The sequence below is a fragment of the Rhineura floridana genome, chromosome 1, assembly GCF_030035675.1.
Source record: "Rhineura floridana isolate rRhiFlo1 chromosome 1, rRhiFlo1.hap2, whole genome shotgun sequence".
NCBI classification, from domain to species: Eukaryota; Metazoa; Chordata; class Lepidosauria; order Squamata; family Rhineuridae; genus Rhineura; species Rhineura floridana.
This window is the reverse complement of record NC_084480.1, coordinates 98,092,863-98,113,593: the sequence shown is the minus strand read 5'-3', so window position 1 is coordinate 98,113,593 and position 20,731 is coordinate 98,092,863.

Here is a 20,731-nt window from a genome sequence, read left to right as displayed (position 1 = left end):
TCCCAACTAGTGGGCCACCAGATGTTGTTGGACCACAATTCCCATCTTTCCTGACGATTGGCAATGCTGGCTGAGGCTGATGGGAGTTGTGGTCCAACAACATCTGGTGGCCCACTAGTTGGGAAAGGCTGTTCTAGGTGGTCTGGTTCTCGAGATATACACCAAAATGTCAGCCGCCACCCCCCACAACTTACGTGAAATGATATCTTTGTTGGTTGCTCTAACCCCTCCCTTTCAGGTTTGTAGCCAGTAAGTGAAGTCAGGGTTGTGATTGACAAGGGATTTCTGGGCCTCCAGGCAGTCCTTAGACTCCATTGCAAAGGTAAAAAACTATTGTTTTTTCCTGTGTAAGTACCAAATCTTTTTTCTCTTGTGTTCACAAGTCAAATAAGTTTAAATTTTCCTGGGCTGTTGAAGATGGCAGTGAATTCAATGAATTCAATAGTACTTACTTTTGAGTAGACATGGTTAGGATTGTGCTGTAAATTAATGGGAGTTTGGAGTGAACATAGTAAAGACTTGTATTTGTGTTGTAAATCTTTCTCACTTACTCCATTCCTATTTTTTAAAGCAATTACGCAGGGTTTGCATAGATATCAATGTTTTTATTATGTAGGAAACTAATACTGATTTTTTTCCCCAAAAAATGTTCTGCAATTACCAACTCATTTGGACAATAACTGTATATGGGGTCTATGTATTTTTACATCTCGCGTGTGTGTGTATGGGTGGGTGGTCGGTCGGTCTTCCCAACAACCCTGTGAGGTAGGCTTGCTGACTGGAAACCAAGGCAGCTCACAACAAGAAATAAATCCCTTTAAACCACAATACAGTAACCATAAAAACAAGTATAAACACTTGCAAAATAGCTTAAAGTGGCATGATTCTGAATTTTGCATTGGGTGAGTGTTCCTTATCACTTGAGGCTGCAGTTCTGTGGACACTTCCCTGTTTGACTAAGCCCGATTGAATACATTGGGACTTGCTTCTGAGTAAACAAACATAGGATTGCACTACAAATATCTTTACAAGTTGTGTAAAAATAAACATATTTGACAGTCATGCTTATATAAATATTTCTTCATATAAAGCACATAACTTTCCCTAAAGGATCCTGGGAAGTGTAGTTTCCCCCTCACAGTTATAGTTCCTACCACCCTTAATAAACTACAGTTCATGTGCTTCAAATGTGTGTTGAATATGCTTTAAGTGAATGGTGTGGATCTGCCCTAAGTATGATATGCATTCATTAGTGAATTGAAAAGAACAATTTTAAAAGATACTTTTTTAAACAGGGCTGTAGCTCAGAGGTAGGGCATATGCTTTGAATGCAAAGGTCCAAACTTCAATTTCTGGAAAAGGCTATTGCCTGGAATCCTGGAGAGCCAATGCTAGTCCATGTCATCAGTACTGAGCTAGATGGTACCTGAGACTGTATACGGCAGACTTCTTTGTTCCTAAAAATGGAAAGAGACCCAAGGGCCACAGTGACTCCAAATTTTATTTATGTATTTTATTTACAAAAGGGGTTTACACAAGGAATTAAAACAATAAAATTATTGGCAAAAACAGTTAAAGACAGGTATTTAAAAACATTCAATATGTGTGTGTGTGAGTGTGTGTGTGTCTATATAAACACAATAGCTTCTACATGCCGGGATAGGCTTGCTTAATGTTTTTATCAGGTGCCCGTTTTCAGAAGAGACAGCCGAAGACGCAGTGGAACCATCAGAAAAGTGAGTGTATTTTTACCCTGAGATTATGAAGCAATTCTAGTTTATGTATGATAAAGATGAATGTTATATAAATAAAAACTGAAATGCATCATCCAAAAAATACTGAAGTCTTTGTCCACACACACACAAAGTAATATACACATTTATTATATATGTCAGCTGGCCTTATCGTTAGCCTGTTCAGATTATTTTGAACAATATATGAAATCCTCATCAAATTGTGTGTTTGCGTGTGTGTTCACAGAACTGTTTTTTAGTGATTCTAAACTAAAAGATTGATAAAGCATCCCACCCTGTCTGCTAATTGTATTTTTGATATTATTGCTCATTATTTTAATGCTGTTCTGTATGGTGGCCTTGCCAGTTACCCACTAATTAAGCAAAATGACTTGTCTGATCAATTTAATCCTGTTAATGACTACCAGATGCCCACAAATGGCACTTGGGATTATTGTGAGTAATGGTCATTTTTGAAATGTTATTAACCATTTCACAACAGGACATCCCTTTAACTGTTAGGCATGCTAGGATGGCGGTTCAAAAACGGAAGAAAGAACATCTGCACCTTCCTTTCCTATATAACTGTGTGTAAGAGAGTGAGAGTCTCCCAATATTTTCCTTTGAAGTTGGATCACCTGACACATCATGGTGATGTCAGGTGACTGCCAGATGGGCAGCCTGCAGAGGATGTGGGGGCTGAGGGTCCAGCCCATGGGATAAAGACCACTAATTTAATTTAATTTAATTTATTGGATTTCTTAGTCGCCCATCTGGCTAGCCATCCAGCCACTATTGCATCTTGTACTGCCAGCAATTAAGCACAAAGGGGTTGTGTACTAGACTTTATTCTAGGACTGGATTAAAACACATGATATTTCTCTGGGACATTATTTTGACAGGAAGATATGTCAAGCTTCCATTTTGCTTGAGCTGTTTCCTCACTAAACAACTCCATTCCTCCTCCCACACTGATTCCCTTGGCTCACAGTGACCCGATTTATCACTAAGCCAAACCACAGTTAAGTGCAAGCAAGCAAACATGCAGGTCTGCAGAAAGTCACCCTATGCCTTCAGAGTGAGAGCCTGTAACTGGCAGAAGGCTAGCCCTCCCTGGGTGTGAGACAGGAGGGGGAGTGGATGGGCCCTGTGTGAAAAATTCTGAATGGGTATGACTGTTCCCAATTTTCGCAGAGGCCTACTGGGATAATTGGCTCCAGCAGGTTTTGTTGGTGGGCTCATGTTGGGTCCATATCAGGTGTTTAGGAGAAGTCTTACTACAGAGGAATATGGGTGATGCCACCCCAATTTCAGTGATCATGGGTAAAGGAAATTATACCCATGAGGATGTGGTGAATTACCATAGAAGACGAGGGCAAGGCCATCTGCGCCTTGTTCCTTGCTGTCACTCCACTCATGGATGGATTCCTCATTGCTCATCTGCTGTGCCCACTGGCCTGTGTGTGTTGTTGTTTAATGCCAGATCGGTACAAAATAAGAGCACTCTCATCCATGATTTGATCATGGATGAAGGTGCCAATTTGGTGTGCATTACCGAGACCTGGGTGGGTGAGCTGGGAGGAGTTGATCTGACCCAATTTTGCCCATGTGGATGCTCGGTGCAACACCAGCACAGGCTGCAGGGATGAGGGGGAGGAGTTGCTATGGTGTACAGAACTTCCATCTCTGTCACCAGGAAACCACTCTGTCTTGGAGCTGGCTGTGAGAGCCTGCACCTGGTGTCAGGCCGAGGAGACAATAAAGTAGGGTTGCTGCTGGTGTACTGTCCACCCTGCTGCCCGGCAGCTTCTCTGACTGAGCTGGTGGAAGCTGTCTCGGCTGTGGTGTTGGAAGAGCCCACAACGATAGCACTGGGTGATTTCAATGTCCATGCTGAGGCTGCCTCTAGTGTTCCAGCTCGGGACTTCATGGCCTCCATGATGACCATGGGGCTGTCTCAAGTTGTCACTGGCCCAACACATAGGGCAGGGCACACCCTCGACTTGGTTTTTGCTCCAGATGGAGGAAGTGGTGGTCTGGAGATGGGGGGGTGGATGTCACCCCATTGTCATGGTCAGATCACTTCCTGGTGAAGTTTAGACTTATGGCTCTGATCCTTCCCTGCAGGGGTGGTGGACAGATTAATATGGTCTGCTCCCGGAGACTAATGGAATCCAGAGGATTCCTGAATGCCCTGGGGGAGTTCCCAGTAGATAGAGCAGGTGACCCTGTTGAAGCCCTTGTCATACTGTGAAACAGTGAGGTGCATCGGGCTGTTGACACGGTTGCCCCCGAGTGCCCTCTCCAGTATTGTGGACCCCTGTCTGCCCCTTGGTACACCAGTGAGCTAAGGGCAATGAAACAGGCTGGACGACGGCTAGAGTGCAAGTGGTGAAAGACGTGCTGTGAGGCTGATCAGGCACGAGTAAAGCATCATAACTGTGCCTACTGTGTGGCGGTGAGGGCAGCGAAGAAGGTCCACTTCTCTGCCTCCATTGCATCCTCAAGTAGCCGTCCAGTGGAGCTTTTCTGTATTGTCAGGAAATTGAGTTTTAGACCCTTCGGAGGCCCACAGTGAATTATTTGCAAGGCACTTTGAGGGTAAAGTGCCTCCTTAGCAGTCTTGATGCCCCCTCCACATCTACTGTAGTCCCCAATGAGGTGTCCAGTGCAACGTCTGCTGCAATTCCTTGGGAACAGTTTCAGTTGATGTGGCCTGATGATGCAGACAAGGTACTTGCGATGATGCGGCCAGCAATGTGTCCTCTCGACCCTTGCACTTTTTGGCTTATTAAAGCTTGCCAAGGGGGTTTGACTCAGTGGGTCCAGGGTGTGGTCAATGCATCATTGCAGGAGCGAGTGGTTCCAGCTGCCTTGAAAGAGGCGGTGATCTGACTGCTCCTGAAAAAGCCCACCCTGGACCCATTGGTTTGTGTCAACTACTGACCAGTTGCAAATACCCCCTTTTTAGGGAAGGTGATTGAGAGGGTTGTGACACAGCAATTGCAAGTACTCTTGGATGAAACAGATTATCTTGACCCATCCCAGTCTGGGTTCAGGCCTGGTTATGGGACTGAATCGGCCTTGATTGCCCTGATGGATGACCTTTATCAGGAGAAGGACAGGGGGAGTGCGACCATGTTATTCTTACTTGATCTCTCAGCAGTTTTTGATACCATTGACCATGGTATCCTTCTGGGCCGACTTGGTGAGATGGGTATTGGAGGAACTGTTTTACAGTGGTTCCAATCCTATCTCCAAGGTCGCTCTCAGAGAATAGCATTGGGTGAATGTCTTTTGGCCCCCTGGCAGTTTTGCTGTGGGGTACCACAGGGTAGCATCTTGTCCCCCATGCTGTTTAACATCTATATGAAGCCCTTGGAAGTGGTCATCAGGAGATTTGGAGCGAGGTGTACACTGATGATACCCTGCTCTATTTCTCCATAACATCTGAACTGGGAGAGGCCGTGCAAGCCCTGGACCGTTGCCTGGCCTCAATGGTGGGCTGGATGAGGGCCAATAAACTTAGAGCTCGCACAATGGAACGAGGAAGCAAATGAAGGAAGGACACCAATTCAGGAATATGCAAACTCTTCCCAGCCGACAATAGCACTCTGGACTGTACCCAATCCACAGTTTCCCATGGATCTGGCTGCCTAGATCACATTAGGGTGGCATTAAGTGCTGCACGCCAACTGGACGAGACATTTGAGCTGCCTCAGAGGAAACCACTTGGGGCTTGGAGGCGACGTGACGAATCTCTAGGCAGGGCGTGGATCAGGCAGCGCTGGCGTTTGACTGCCAACGCCTGCGAAAGAAGACGCATGTTGGGGCTCAACGTGGCTTTCGACTGACTGCGGAGCGTTGTCCCTACGCTATGAGGCGAGCAGACGCTCTCCAAGGCAGAAACCTTGCAGATGGCGAAGATATATATCTCTATGCTGAGCGACCTTTTGCAGGAGGTTGGTGATGGCACGCCAGGGCGAGAAGTCCAGACTCCCCCACCACCCGGATGCGACAAAAGCCACTCTCCTGCTTTCCGAGGATCACTAAACTGACCCTGATAGGGACAGCTACAGAGCAGATCTCTGCCCCACTCAGCCACACACCCCTGCAAAACCTACAGTAACAAGGTACATCTACCTGTGAATATGTGCAGGTCTTGGGATGTAGCCTTTCCCATCCAGTCGGAACCCCCCGGTTATTGTCAGTGTGCAAACACTCAGGGGGCTGGGGAATAAAATGGAAAACTTGACCTGAAAAGGGGGGACTGCATGCTGGCTAAACAAAACAAAACGAACGCTCTACGAAGGAGAGACGTTTTTCCGCCTTTCGCTCTCTCTTTGCTTTTGGGGTGGGTTAGATTTTATCTTCATTGTTTTTAGATTTTTAATGCCTATGTATTGTATGCCTATGTTGTACATCACCCAGAGTGGCTGGACAGCCAGCCAGATGGGTGACTAATAAATTCAATAATAAATAATAAATAAATAAACTGAGTCTGAATCCTAGCAAGACAGAGGCACTGTGGGCTGGTGGTTCCCGAGTTTGGATAATTAGTCAGTTGCCTGCTTTGGATGGGGTCATACTCCCTCTGAAAGAGCAGGTCTGTAGTCTGGGGGTGCTCCTGGATCTATCTTTGTCACTAGAGGCCCAGGTGACCTCCGTGGCTAGGAGTGCCTTTTACCAGCTTCAGCTGATCAGACCGCTGTGGCCATTTCTGGACTGGGATAACCTGACCACTGTTGTCCATGCACTGGTAACCTCCAGGCTGGATTACTGTAATGCACTCTATGTGGGGCTGCCCTTGAGGTTGGTCCAGAAGTTGCAGCTGGTGCAGGGTATCACCAACATGTCACCCCGCTGCTGAAAGAATTGCACTGGCCACCCATTTGCTACCAGGCCAAATTCAAGGTTCAAGTTTCTGTGTACAAAGCCCTATACAGCTTGGGAACAGGATACCTGAAAGACCGTCTTACCCCCTTATATTCCCAGTCAATCCCTGCGCTCTGCAGGTGAGGGCCTCTTGCAGATACCATCTTATCAGGAGGTCCATTCTGCACAGCATAGGGAATGGACCTTTAGTGTGGCGGCACCTACACTGTGGAATTCCGTCCCCTTAAATATTAGGCAGGCGCCATCTCTGTTATCTTTTCGGCGCCTATTGAAGACTTTCCTCTTTCAACAAGTTGAGACCTTATCCCAGTCTGTGTCTGTGTTGGAATTGCTTTTTAATATGCTTTTTTAAAAAACACTTTTTTTCTAAACAATATGATTTTTTAACCCTTTTTATTTAAGATGTTTTTAAAGCTTTTTAAAAAAATTTTTAAAGTTGTTTCTGCTCATGTATTTTAAGGTCTGTTCTTATGATGTCTTAAAGTGTTTTTAGTGCTTTTGTTTGCCGGCCCTGGGCTCCTGCTGGGAGGAAGGGCAGGATATAAATCAAATAATAAATAATAAATAAATGGATCATTGGGATCAGGCTGTCACAGTCCAGGAACAGTCGAAGTTGGCATACCAGCTGAAGCTGGCAGAAAGCACTCCTGGCCACAGAGCTCATTTGATGGATCAAGGACTACCCCCAGACTGTATCCCTGCTTCTTCAGAGGGAGTGCAACCTCTATCCTGGACCACCCACCCTCAAGGTCTCTGTCTTTCTAGGATTCAAGCTCAGTTTATTGACCCTCATCCAGTCCGCCACTTCATCCAGGCACTGATCCGGGATTTACGCAGCCTCTCCTGATTCAGATGTAATGGAGAAATAGAGCTGGGTATCATTAGCACACTGAAGGTACCTTGCTCCAAAACTCATGATGACCGCTCCCAACCACTTCATATAGATATTGAATAGTAGTGGGGACAAGACAGTGATCTATGGCACTCCATAGTATAAACACCAGGGGAACAAAGAGCACACTGCCAATACTACTCTCTGGATACAACCTTGCAGGTATACTATAAATGGAATGACCACAGGACAATGCCATCAATGTCCATCCGTCAGAGCCAATCAAAAAGGATAACATGGTCAGTGATATTGAACGCCACTGAAAGATCAAGCAGGAGGAGCCCTGTTCTGTCTATAAAGGTTATTCATCAGGGCAACCATGGCTGATTAGGTGCCAAATACAGGTCTGAACCTAAAATGGAATGGATCCTGATAATCTGTCTCATCCAGGAATGTCTCCAGCTGCTCCACCACAACCCTCTCAATCACCTTTCCCAGGAAGGAAGTGTTTGTGACCAAGTGATAGTGGTTCTTTCAGTAGTGGCCGCACTACCACCTTCTTAGAGGTAGCAGGCACCACCCCTTCATTCAAACTACTACCTGGACCCACTTATTGGTAAAGAGGCTTGCCCTTTAAAATTCAATAACCATAAAACTAGTGCAAAACAGTTGCAAAACAGTTTAAAGTGCCATGATTCTGAATTTTGGGTTGGGTGAGTGAAGTTACTTATCACTTGAAGCTGCAATCCTATGCACGCTTCCCTGTTTGAGTAAGCCCCATTTAAATACATTGGGATTTGCTTCTGAGTAAACATGCATAGGATTGCACTATAAATATCTTTACAGGTGGTGCAAATTATAAACATATTTGGCAGTCATGTTTATATAAATGATAAGTATCCGATTTCACACTTTGGTTGTACATTATAATTTCCTCTACATTTTAACTGTTCCCTTCTTCATTGAGGTGGTCATGGTTCCTGTCTGGGGCAGATTAGGCTGAGAGATGGTGAGTCACCCATGGTCACTCAGTAAACTTTGTAGCTGATTTCCATTTTAAAAATTAATTAAAATGGTTTACATGCAGGCAAACTTTATTAAGTAGATCCACACAATACATTTAAAGCATATCCACCTCACATTTAAAGTGCAAGACTTCCCCCAAAGAATCCTGGGAAGTGTAGTTTCCCCCTCACAGTTATAGTTCCCGCACCCTTAACAAACTGCAGTTCCAATTATTCTATGATGGGATTCATGTGCTTCAAATGTGTGTTGAATGTGAATAGTGTGGATCTGTCCTAGTATGTTGTGCATTCATTAGTGAATTGAAAAGAAAAAAATTAAAAGATACTTTTTTAAACAGGGCTGTAGGTCAGAGGTAAGGCATATGCTTTGCATGCAAAGGTCCAAAATTCAATTTCTGGAAAAGACTATTGCCTGGAATCCTGGTGAGCCAATGCTAGTCCATGTCATCAGTACTGAGCTAGATGATACCAACTGGCCTGTGTCAATATAAGTCAGATTCCTTCATTCCCAAAAGAGGAAAGAGACCCAAGGGCCACAGTGACTCTAAAATTTATTTATGTATTTTATTCACAACATTTATATACCACTTTATTGTGAAAAACCTCAAAGTGGTTTACAGAAGGAATTAAAACAATAAAATTATTAGCAAAGACAGTTAAAGACAGGTATTTTAAAACATTCAAAATAATAAAACCAACAATGAGTTAAAAACAAATAAAAAATAGCTTCTACATGCCTGGGTAGGCTTGCATAAACAAAACTGTTTTTAGCAGGTGCCAAAAAGAGTACAATGAAGGCCCCTGCCTAATGTCAATAGGCAGGGAGTTCCAAAGCATAGGTGCTGCCGCACTAAAGGATCGATTTCTTACAAGAGCAGAACAATATGACACCTGGAAAGCACACCTTGAATTTGGCCTGGTAGCAAATGGGCAACCAGTGCAGATTTCAGAGCAGAGGTATTATTCGCTGATAGGGTCTCACTCATGTCAGCAATCGTGCCACAGTATTCTGCACTAACTGCAGCCCCCGGGTCAGGTTGTGCTGCATGGGGATCTCTGTGACCTTGGCTGACTAGCTGCCAGTATTTTTTTTAGTTAGGAACCCCGACTGCTTGTGGGATGCTGAGGGTTGTTTTTTTTTAGTAGTGTGCTCCAAGCAACTGTGGTTGATGCTTAATGTATCATGCTTAATGACATCACTAGGGCCCGCCCCATGACATCACTAGGGCCTGAAATCTCATGGTGTAGGATGCTTCTGACCTGGCAACCCTAAACTGGAGACAATGTTGAACTCTATCATGATCCATTACTACACTTGAGCATGCAGAGTTTTCTGTGGGTCAAGGTCAGTGTGACTCTACATATTTAGCTTCGGGAGTTCAAAACTACGGAATCAGAGTCATTATTGAGCAAAATATATAAACCGTTATAATTGTAGTCATAGAAATAGCAAAGCATGGGGGAGGCTAGACTTTTGATCTTTGTTCACCCATATTGAAATGCATCAAGACTCACATGGAAAACGAGAAGCAGGGATTGAAGCTGTTATAGCCAACATGTATATTAACTCATTACCTGCCTCATTTATTATGGGCAAAAGTGAAATGAATTGAAGACAGCAGCTTTTGAAGAATCTGCATAAACCATAGCCTAGATCAGGGATGGGGAACCTTTTTCAGCCCAAGGGCCACATTCTCTAGCGGGCAAACTCACAGTGTACTCATAGTGGTCTTTTCATCTTATTCCTGAATAAATATATATATATATAAGGGCATCCCATCAAGTGAGAAATGTTCAGACATGTATTTCTGGTAGAGATGAGTCAACACTTCTCAGGAGGCTTTTGCTTTTTAAGAAATTCTCTGACTTTTTTCTTTTCCTCACCTCTCTCCATGAGTGACCATCGGTGGGGAGGAGACGTGCACCTAGCCTCCTGCAACGGCATTGCTAACCGTTACCAAAAGAGGGAGGGGTGAGACACCAGGGAGGTCAGTGCTGTGGCTGCACACCAGCAGAAGAGCCAGATTGGCTCCCCTACAGTGGCTTCCCACTGCCTCACCCCTCTCTCTCCTGGTAAGCAGTAGTAATGCTTCCACCAGGAGGCCAGTTGCACACCACCAGAGCTTGGAAAAGTTACTTTTTTGAACTACAACTCCCATCAGCCTCAGCCAGCATGGCCACTGGATTGGGCTGATGGGAGTTGTAGTTCAAAAAAGTAACTTTTCCAAGCTCTGTGACACCACCACACTCTCTGCTGGCCACTCCTCCCTTCTTCCCCTAAAGAAAATGATGACCACTTTGGAGAATATCCTCTGAATGTTCTCTACCACTTCTTGTGGTGGCTGCCATTTACCTTCCATAATTATCCAGAAGGATGCTTGTTCTGGAGCAATATGGACCATGCAAAATGGTGGCCAGGCTACCAATACAGTTGCTGCTGCTGCTGCTGCTCCCACTGCTGCTCCCACCGCTGCTGCTCCCACTATCGGCAGAAGAGGAAAAATCCTTACGTAAGAAAGAGGCTGTTTTACTGCCACTACTAATAGTGAGACCCACCCCCAAGAAACTGTTGGAGAATTTCTCCTGCCCCTAGAAAAATCCAGTGAAATTGTCCTCCCAAGTTCTCTGCCCACAAAAAGGATGGAGAATTTCAAGAGGCCCTTGGCGTCTCTGATTTCTGGTGCCTGACCTTTTAAAATGCAAGCAAATTGAGCTCTCAAGTGCAGGGCAGCCACAGTTTTGAGCCAATATGTGAACTGCCAGCCATGAGTCTACCTTGCATAGCTTACTGCAAATTTTAAAATAGTATCTGTTCTTAAAGGCCTTGAAGTGTTCTCTGTCAACCAAGCCACCCCTTTCTGTTCATTCTGCTGGTGAGCAGAACTCAATAGTCATGCTGGAAAATACACACATACCAAAAATAATAATCATAACCATAATTAAAGAAGAGGAGGATGACGACAATGAAATGGGAAGCTAAGTGGTGGAAATAAATAATTGCTTGACAGCAAGTTCACAGGGAGAGAGCTGACACTGCATACACATATTTCATGAATAATGAGAGGAGTCTCAGCAATGTGCAATCACTGCCTATTGGGTCAGAAATTTCACATTAGTGGATCCATCAGAGCAGATCGGTGTCATAAACACACTCTCCTCTGTAGTAAACCTACTTTTTCCTTCTCTTACTGCCATCTCTTACTTGTACAGGTACTGGCAGAAGAGAGAATGATGCCTATCAAGGGCCCTTAGAATACAATCTGCTGCCCAACAAGATCAGCCTCAAAAGACCTTCTCTCCATCCCATCAGTCAAAACACCCAAACTGGTGAGGACTAGAGACAGGGCTTTTTCAATTGTGGCCCCCACCCTATGGAACTCCCTCCCAAATGATCTCCGCCATGCCCCTTCTATGATGAGTTTCCGCCAGGCCTTGAAGACCTGGCTCTTCAGGCAGGCTTTTGGGGTGGGCTAGATTTTATCTTCATTGTTTTTAGATTTTCAATGTCTAGGTATTATATGCCTATGTTGTACGTCGCCCAGAGTGGCTGGACAGCCAGCCAGATGGGCGACTAATAAATTCTATAAATAAATAAATAAATCTAGAACAATAGGGACAATTTTACTCATGTGTTATTCGTCAGAGTTAGCTTAACTTCTGTCCCTGGAAAACTGGTAGAAAGTATTATTAAAGCTAGATTAACTAAACACATAGAAGAACAAGCCTTGCTGAAGCAGAGCCAGCATGGCTTCTGCAAGGGAAAGTCCTGTCTCAGTAACCTATTAGAATTCTTTGAGAGTGTCAACAAGCATATAGATAGAGGTGATCCAGTGGACATAGTGTACTTAGACTTTCAAAAAGCGTTTGACAAGGTACCTCACCAAAGACTTCTGAGGAAGCTTAGCAGTCATGGAATAAGAGGAGAGGTCCTCTTGTGGATAAGGAATTGGTTAAGAAGCAGAAAGCAGAGAGTAGGAATAAACGGACAGTTCTCCCAATGGAGGGCTGTAGAAAGTGGAGTCCCTCAAGGATCGGTATTGGGACCTGTACTTTTCAACTTGTTCATTAATGACCTAGAATTAGGAGTGAGCAGTGAAGTGGCCAAGTTTGCTGACGACACTAAATTGTTCAGGGTTGTTAAAACAAAAAGGGATTGCGAAGAGCTCCAAAAAGACCTCTCCAAACTGAGTGAATGGGCAGAAAAATGGCAAATGCAATTCAATATAAACAAGTGTAAAATTATGCATATTGGAGCAAAAAATCTGAATTTCACATATACGCTCATGGGGTCTGAACTGGCGGTGACAGACCAGGAGAGAGACCTCAGGGTTGTAGTGGACAGCACGATGAAAATGTTGACCCAGTGTGCGGCAGCTGTGAAAAAGGCAAATTCCATGCTAGGGATAATTAGGAAAGGTATTGAAAATAAAACAGCCGATATCATAATGCCGTTGTATAAATCTATGGTGCGGCCGCATTTGGAATACTGTGTACAGTTCTGGTCGCCTCATCTCAAAAAGGATATTATAGAGTTGGAAAAGGTTCAAAAGAGGGCAACCAGAATGATCAAGGGGTGGAGCAACTCCCTTACGAGGAAAGGTTGCAGCAGTTGGGGCTTTTTAGTTTAGAGAAAAGGAGGGTCAGAGGAGACATGATAGAACTGTATAAAATTATGCATGGCATTGAGAAAGTGGATAGAGAAAAGTTCTTCTCTCTCTCTCATAATACTAGAACTCATGGACATTCAAAGAAGCTGAATGTTGGAAGATTCAGGACAGACAAAAGGAAGTACTTCTTTACTCAGCGCATAGTTAAACTATGGAATTTGCTCCCACAAGATGCAGTAATGGCCACCAGCTTGGATGGCTTTAAAAGAAGATTAGACAAATTCATGGAGGACAGGGCTATCAATGGCTACTAGCCGTGATGGCTGTGCTCTGCCACCCTAGTCAGAGGCAGCATGCTTCTGAAAACCAGTTGCCGGAAGCCTCAGGAGGGGAGAGTGTTCTTGCACTCGGGTCCTGCTTGCGGGCTTCCCCCAGGCACCTGGTTGGCCACTGTGAGAACAGGATGCTGGACTAGATGGGCCACTGGCCTGATCCAGCAGGCTCTTCTTATGTTCTTATGTTCTTAGAGTAATTATAATATCATGCAATATGTAGGCCAGGTATGGATAACCTATGACCCTCCAGATGTTGTTGGACTACAGCTCCTGTCCTATTTGACTATTGGCCATGCTGGCAGGGGGTCCAGCAACATCTGGAGGGCCACAGGTTGCCCATTCCTGATGCTGACAGTTACTTAACTTGATCAGGGCTCCCTATCTCTGATGCAAAAAGGTAGGAGCTCAGTGGAAGAGCAACTGCTTTGCATGCCAAAGATCCCAGGTTCATACCCTGGCCTTTCCAGGTAGGGCCTGGAAAGACACCCTGTCTGAAACCCTGGAGAGCCTCTGCCAGTTAATGATACTGAGCTAGATGGATCATTGGTCTGTCTTGGTATAGGCAGCGTCCTATGTTCAGATAGTTACACTTGCAGCTAATGTGCATGTTTAGTTAATGACTGTATCTTTATCCAAACAAACTATCTGGAAATGTTTCTGGGTTTTGCAGTCCTTCATACCTACTTACAAACCTTCATATCTGGTTTCTGTTCAAATCAAGGAGAAGCAAAATGTTATGAGAAAGTTCTGAGATGAGAAGTTATGAAAGGTACTATGAATCAGGTCCACATGACACTTTGTGGTGGTATTTTATTATTATTATTATTATTATTATTATTATTATTATTATTATTATTATCCACCCTTCACCATGAGGTCCCAGGACAGGATACAGCAATTTAAAAATACAATTTTAAAATCAGTTGAAAATTGCAATTAAGAAGATAGGGTAGGTCCTAAAAATGTATATCTCAGGTATGAGATACCAGGGTAAAGAGGAGCATCTTCAGCATACAATGGAAATTACATATTGAAAGTGTCAGATGTACCTCTATGGGTAGGGAATTCCACAATTTAGGGGTCACCACAGAGAATGCCCCCTCCTGGGCTGTGCCCACCCCAAACTTCTGAGGATGATGGAACTACCCCTGCCAATCTTAACACTCAAGACAATCTACAGGGAAGGAAGTGGTCTTTCAGATATTTGGGGCCTAAGTCATTTAGGGCTTTAAACACTAATGTGAGCAGCCAAAAACAGAAGTGGCAACCAGTGCTGCTGTTTTAAAATGTGGGCTATATGAGTTCTAAATGAAACCCAAGCAAGTAATGTAGGTGGTGCATTTTGAACCAATTGAAGTTTCTGGATTGTCTTCAAGAGCTGTACCATGTAGAGTACATTGCAATAATCCTGTCTGGAAGTTACCAGAGCATGGCGTACAGTAGCCACGTCATCTGTCTAGGCACCTTCTTGGTTGCCGAACTCAGGACATACAGTAATACCTCAGTTAACAAAGTAAATACATTCCTGGACATAACTTCTTTACCAGAAATTTTGGTACCAAAAGTAGGAATAATTCACTAATAGGCAAAAAAACCCTTGCGGTTTAAGAATGTACCTATAGCCCACAGATATTTCGATCAAACTTTAAAAAGCAGGGAAATTGGGTAGCTATAGTGAATGCACCAGGGGAGCAGGAGACCTGACCTCCTCTCTGGGATATTGTACTGCCCCACAAATTGGTCAAAATGCAAACACCATTTGGGTTGGTCTTTCACAGTCCAAACCACTTCCTGTGTAGCTTGGAGGAATTTGGTAACATGTGCCTCTGAGCATAGGTGTCCCTGGCCACATCCACACCAGACCTTTATTTCACTTTGGACAGTCATGGCTTCTCTCCTGGGAGGTGTAGTTAGTGAAGGGTGCTGAGAGTTTCTAGGAGATACCCTGTTCCCCTCATAGAGCTTTAATCAGAGCAGCTGACCGTTAAACCACTCTGGCCACTGGAATTCTCTCAGGGGAATAGGAGTCTCCTCTCAGGACCCTTCACAAACTACAGTTCCCAGGATTCTATGAGGAAAGCCATGACTGACTCACATGAAATCAAAGTCTGGTGTGGGTGTGGCCCTCTGATTAGGCAAGCCAAGCAGCCGTGAGTCTGGCTTTTAGAACACTGACATTTGGTTCTTCTGAGCATGCCCAACATTATCATTCAGTTCAATGCAAAATTTATTAATTAAAAATCAGCCAGGCATTTTTTTAACTTTTAAACTGTAGAAGATGAAGGTCAGAGTATGGGGCAAGGTCAGTAACAGGATTACAGGTACTCTGTGAACGTGGCTGATTTTTAATGAATTTCAACAGATTATGAGAACTCTGAGAGAAAAAAGACCAAAAGGGCTCTGGGTTTTTTCTCTCTCTCTTTAGACTTTGCACTCTTGATTCTTTCTGACTGTTTTGTTTATCACCATGAAAATTGAGATGGTTGTTAAGCAAGCGTTTCTGAGTTCAGGACTATAAGTTTTGTAAGGTTTTGTTCTGAAATGAGCTTATGGGAAGCATCAGAATGACATGGGGGTATTTTCAGTTTAACATTGCGGAATGTGAAAAATCCATGCTGGCTATAGTATACAGCCACTCTTGTGGCTGGCTGTATAATACGGAAAGAATAGGGATACCCACTCATAGATGGTGAGGGCAGAGGCTCAACAGAAGGTTTAAAGGGTGCCTACCAGGCACCCACCCACTCCATCTCCTTCTCCTCCTCTAAATCATTCTGGATCCTTCCTTCCCCAGCCCTGGAAGAAAGCAAGAGATCTCTTTAATACAAAGCAAACACACAGGCTAATCAGTTTCACCCTAGCAAAGCAAAAGCACAGGTTTATCAGTTTATTGATAGCAAAGCAAAGACACAGGCTGGACAGTTTCACATTAAAGCAAAGGCACAGGCTTGAAAGTTCATCAATAGCAAAACATAGCTTTTCATTTTCATCTTTAAAAAAAGCCCTCTTCAAAGGAGCTTTGTTCTTGGAGGTTTTGTTAACTGAAGTATTACTGTATGTGTTCTGCATATGTGCTCTGCTCTCAGGTATAATTATCCACTATGCGCCATATGGGAAAAGTTTTACCTAATACAACATGGTTCAGGTGGATTTTTACCATAGTGGCAATGCAGAGTTGCATTGGTGTGGTTCAGATCTGCCCAGAATGCAAATGTATGGAGAGCTGCTCATAGAAATGGCTCATAAAAGGATGTGGCTATATATATGAAGTGTGCTTACAGCTGCAAGCCATATGAACATTGGGAGTAAGCTCCATTGAATTTAATGGGACTTGGTTCTAAGCATACATAGGGTTAGGCCACAGGAGGTATCTCTTGTTTTTTTTCCTCAGCAGATTTGAGAACAGTTTACTTCTCGGCACCAAATGTATAAAACTGGTATTTACTTCTGATGTAGTATAGGAATAGATAATGACTATTCCAGAATACTACTAATTAATCTTGTTTTTTTAGGGGTGTGTGCATGTTTTCTATCACAAACAACACATGTGCTTAGCAAACTCCTCTTTGAGATGCACAAAAATCAACTCCCTTGTTTCTCTCTCTCTCTCTCTCTCTCTCTCTCTCTCTCTCTCTCTCTGTTAACGCATGCCAGCACACTGCTGACTGAAATCCCTGTCTGTGATGGAGATGCCTGAATTATTCATCACTGTGCTAATGGCAGGTGATGAGATCTTTTCACACTATGGCCTTGTCAGGAGGTGTTTATCACTCTGTTTCACTGGCAGCTCTGCCATTACTGCAGGGCCAAAAGACAGCCCCTCACACAGGCATGACATGTATCAGTAGGTGTAGCACTTTAAAGATTCCTCTCTTTTCTTTTGCCTGAGAGGTCATCTGAAGGTTATTATGAACAAATTATTTCTTCATTTCCGCTGACTGAGTAGATAGCCTTAATGATCTGTCACTTAGCAATAGGCTGCCTGTTCAAACATAAAGAATGGCATGCTGATGGGCTTCTAACTAGAATCGGTTCGTTTTAGCTATTCTCTTGTCAAGCATGTTTCTGAGATACATATAGTATTTACATATTCATGAGCCTCAACAGACACTGATGCCATGAGAAGACCTGTAATGGGATACAAGTCTGTACTGTGTCCTGAGGCACTCAAAGTCTATTAAGCGAATAAACTTGATTCAGTTCTGTTCTGCCTAGGTGGAACTTCTCGATCTCTATGGCAGCCCAAGCCAATATTTGTGTACGTTCCCCACCCTCTCTGCCTCTTTTCCTGTCTTCCATATCAAGGATTTAATTTCATTGCAGAAAACGGGTGTTATAAAAGGCAAGGGATGGTAAAACAACTGTATAACAAAAATTGGGAAATAGTTTTCTTAATAAAGTTTACTTATTCACTGAGAAAGGCAAAGCCCTAACAAATTTATAGACAGGCTGAGCCTTTTTTGTCAGCCATTGGAATACACAATTTCAAGACAAGATCTGACCTTACACTTTATTTTTATTTATAAAATATATATATTTTTACTTATATAGAACTTGATCAGTTCATTCCCCGGCTTACTAGTAAAATTATAAATATGCATCTCTGTAAGGAAACAATAACATTTAAGCTTAATTTCCTTCCCCCCCCTTTTATAAATGTTTTTTTAAATATTAATCATGGCATTAAAATCAATATATATTGTTCTCCATTATATAGATATAGATATGTAGATGTGGCTAGATAGATATCCTGTGTATGTACAAACCTTACCCACATGGATGAGATATTTATGTATTTATTATTTCTCAATTTTAATTATTCTTTTTTACTTTTCTAATAATAAAAATAAATAAAAAATAAAAGGCGATAGATGCTTGGTTTGTGTCAGAATGCTCTTGAAGGGTACCCGTGACACTGGGTTAGGCTTGGAGCAGCACATAGCAGACAATATGGACTCTTCTGTCTATATAGTAACCATTTTATATAACAGAGCTCTAGTGACTGATGTTTCCAGTGCTTGGTAGCAAACTGCCCCAAATAGGTCAGACACGTAAGACTAGAGTTCTCCTGGGCAAACCAAAAGGTTGGAATGTTCTTTCTCCTCTTTGGGGGCCTCTCAGCTTAACAAAGACAAGGCACAGTCAAAGTGTGCATCCTTAGCATGTCGAAAATCCTGAGTTCAGTCACTGGCATCTTCAATTAAAGGATTCCTGGTGGCAGGCCTGGGAAAGATCTCTCTGCTGATTTCCTGGAAAAGTGCCTCCAGAGAGGAAATCATACTGGGCTGGTCAGACCATCTGACTTAATATTAGGAAAGTCCTTATGCTTTATACATCTCCTTACAAAATAACAAGTAGACCAAGAAGAAAATGGAGCTGGGATCAAAAGCAGGAGCTGGTGATGGTTGCCCGTAGGTGTTCTCTGAGGGTTCTTTGCCAGTAGGAAGGGCATCAGGAACACCTCTTGGAAAAGGAACTGTGTCTTAATATGCTAACCCTTTTATTTTCTCATCCAGAAAGGCTAAAGAGTGATGAACTTTCATTTCGAATTCCAGATGGATGGATTTGCAGACTCTGGCTCAAGCAAAACCAATGAGGAATGTTAAGGTAAGCATAGCACAGTGGGGAGGAGAGCCTGTTGACGTGTGTGCGTTGTTGCGTGAAACAGCATACATTACGTTGGAGTTAAGTTGAGCAAGAAACTTCTGCAGAGCATTAGAGCATGTTAAGAGTCTTTATTAAGACATTATGGCCAAAGGCTTAAGAGTAAAAACATGTAGAGTTTCTTCAGTCACCCCTCTTCTGGTACATCTCTCTCCAAAGGTATACAGAAGAGAACCTCTCAGTTCAGAGGCAATACACAGAAGACCAGCCTCACAGTTCAGAGGCAATATTCAGAAGACACAACTTACAGACTCTGTTAGAACTTTCCCAGTTGCTATCTCACGTTACCATGACAACCGCTGGCCTTGGATGTCTGCTCACTCTCAAGCCAGGAGATAACAGTTACTTCTCCAAACTTGCAGGCTTTATGGAAAACAACTAGAGACAGTAATGCCTATGGGTCACAGCCCAACATACCCCCCTTTTTTTCCATTAAGACTGCAAATACTTTCCATTGCATCTATAACTTTTCCATTTCAGCAATACATTTCTACAATACAAAGGTAATACATTTCAATACATTGCATCATACAGATCCATATTACATCTCAGTACATTGCAGTACATTTCAAAACATCTCTGTACATTTAGCTAACACTTTATTCAATCAAACTTTGGCTGTACACATGTCAAATACAAAGTGTCAGAATCCATTTCCACCAGTTTATGCATTCCAGGACTGGATACTAACCCCACTGTGAATTTTTCAGGTGGTTTCCCTATGTTTGATCTTGTAGAACGTCTTAAAGGTACCAGAGCTTCTGCTCTCTCAACCCCCCCATCTGTGCTTGTGCTTGGCACAGCCTGCGCAGGAGATTCCATTTCCTCAGCCTTACGTTTCTTCGATCTGCGTTTTGCACAAATGAGCTCATTCAAAGCATCTCTGAGAGGTATTTGTGTGCCTTCCACTTTAATGTCAAGATCTGGCTTAAATGATTGTTCTTGTGTGTCATCTGACCCTGTAAGAACAACTGTTTCCCTTTGATCCCAAGGTTTTTCTGAGACTTTAATGCTTCTGCTCAGAATTAACTGCTGTGTTTCTGGACACCAAACTCTGAAATATGCATTCTGAAATCCCAAAACAAAACCTTGCTGTGCCCTCGGCGCAAAATTGCCCCTCCTTTTTCCCTGTGGAATGTGGATCCAGCACCTTGCCCCGGATTTTTGAATGTGTTGTATTTTCGGTTTTCTGCCAGTGATTTTCTCATAAGGAGACATTCCAAGTGCACTGTGTAATACCCTATTGTGAATGTAATTCGCATAAAGAATTGCTTCTCCCCAGAAGGAATTCCCTAAACTGCAATCCATCAGCATGGCTCTCATTGCTTCCTGAAGCACCCTATTTTTTCTCTCAGCAGATCCATTGGAAAACGGGCTAAAAGGAGCTGTGAAAGTCTGGCATATTCCCTTACTCTCAAGGAAGTCACTTAACGCTTTGCTTGTGAATTCCCCCCCCGATCTGAGTGAATCGCTTTCACAGTGACGTCATGTTGAGTTTCGATTCTCTTAATGAACAGTTTCAGCTTCTGCTCAGCTTCACTTTTCTGCTTAAGCAAATAAACATGAGTGTATTTCATAAAATCATCAACCAGTACCATAAAGAATTTCGCACCTCCTCGTGAAGCATTTATTGGCCCTG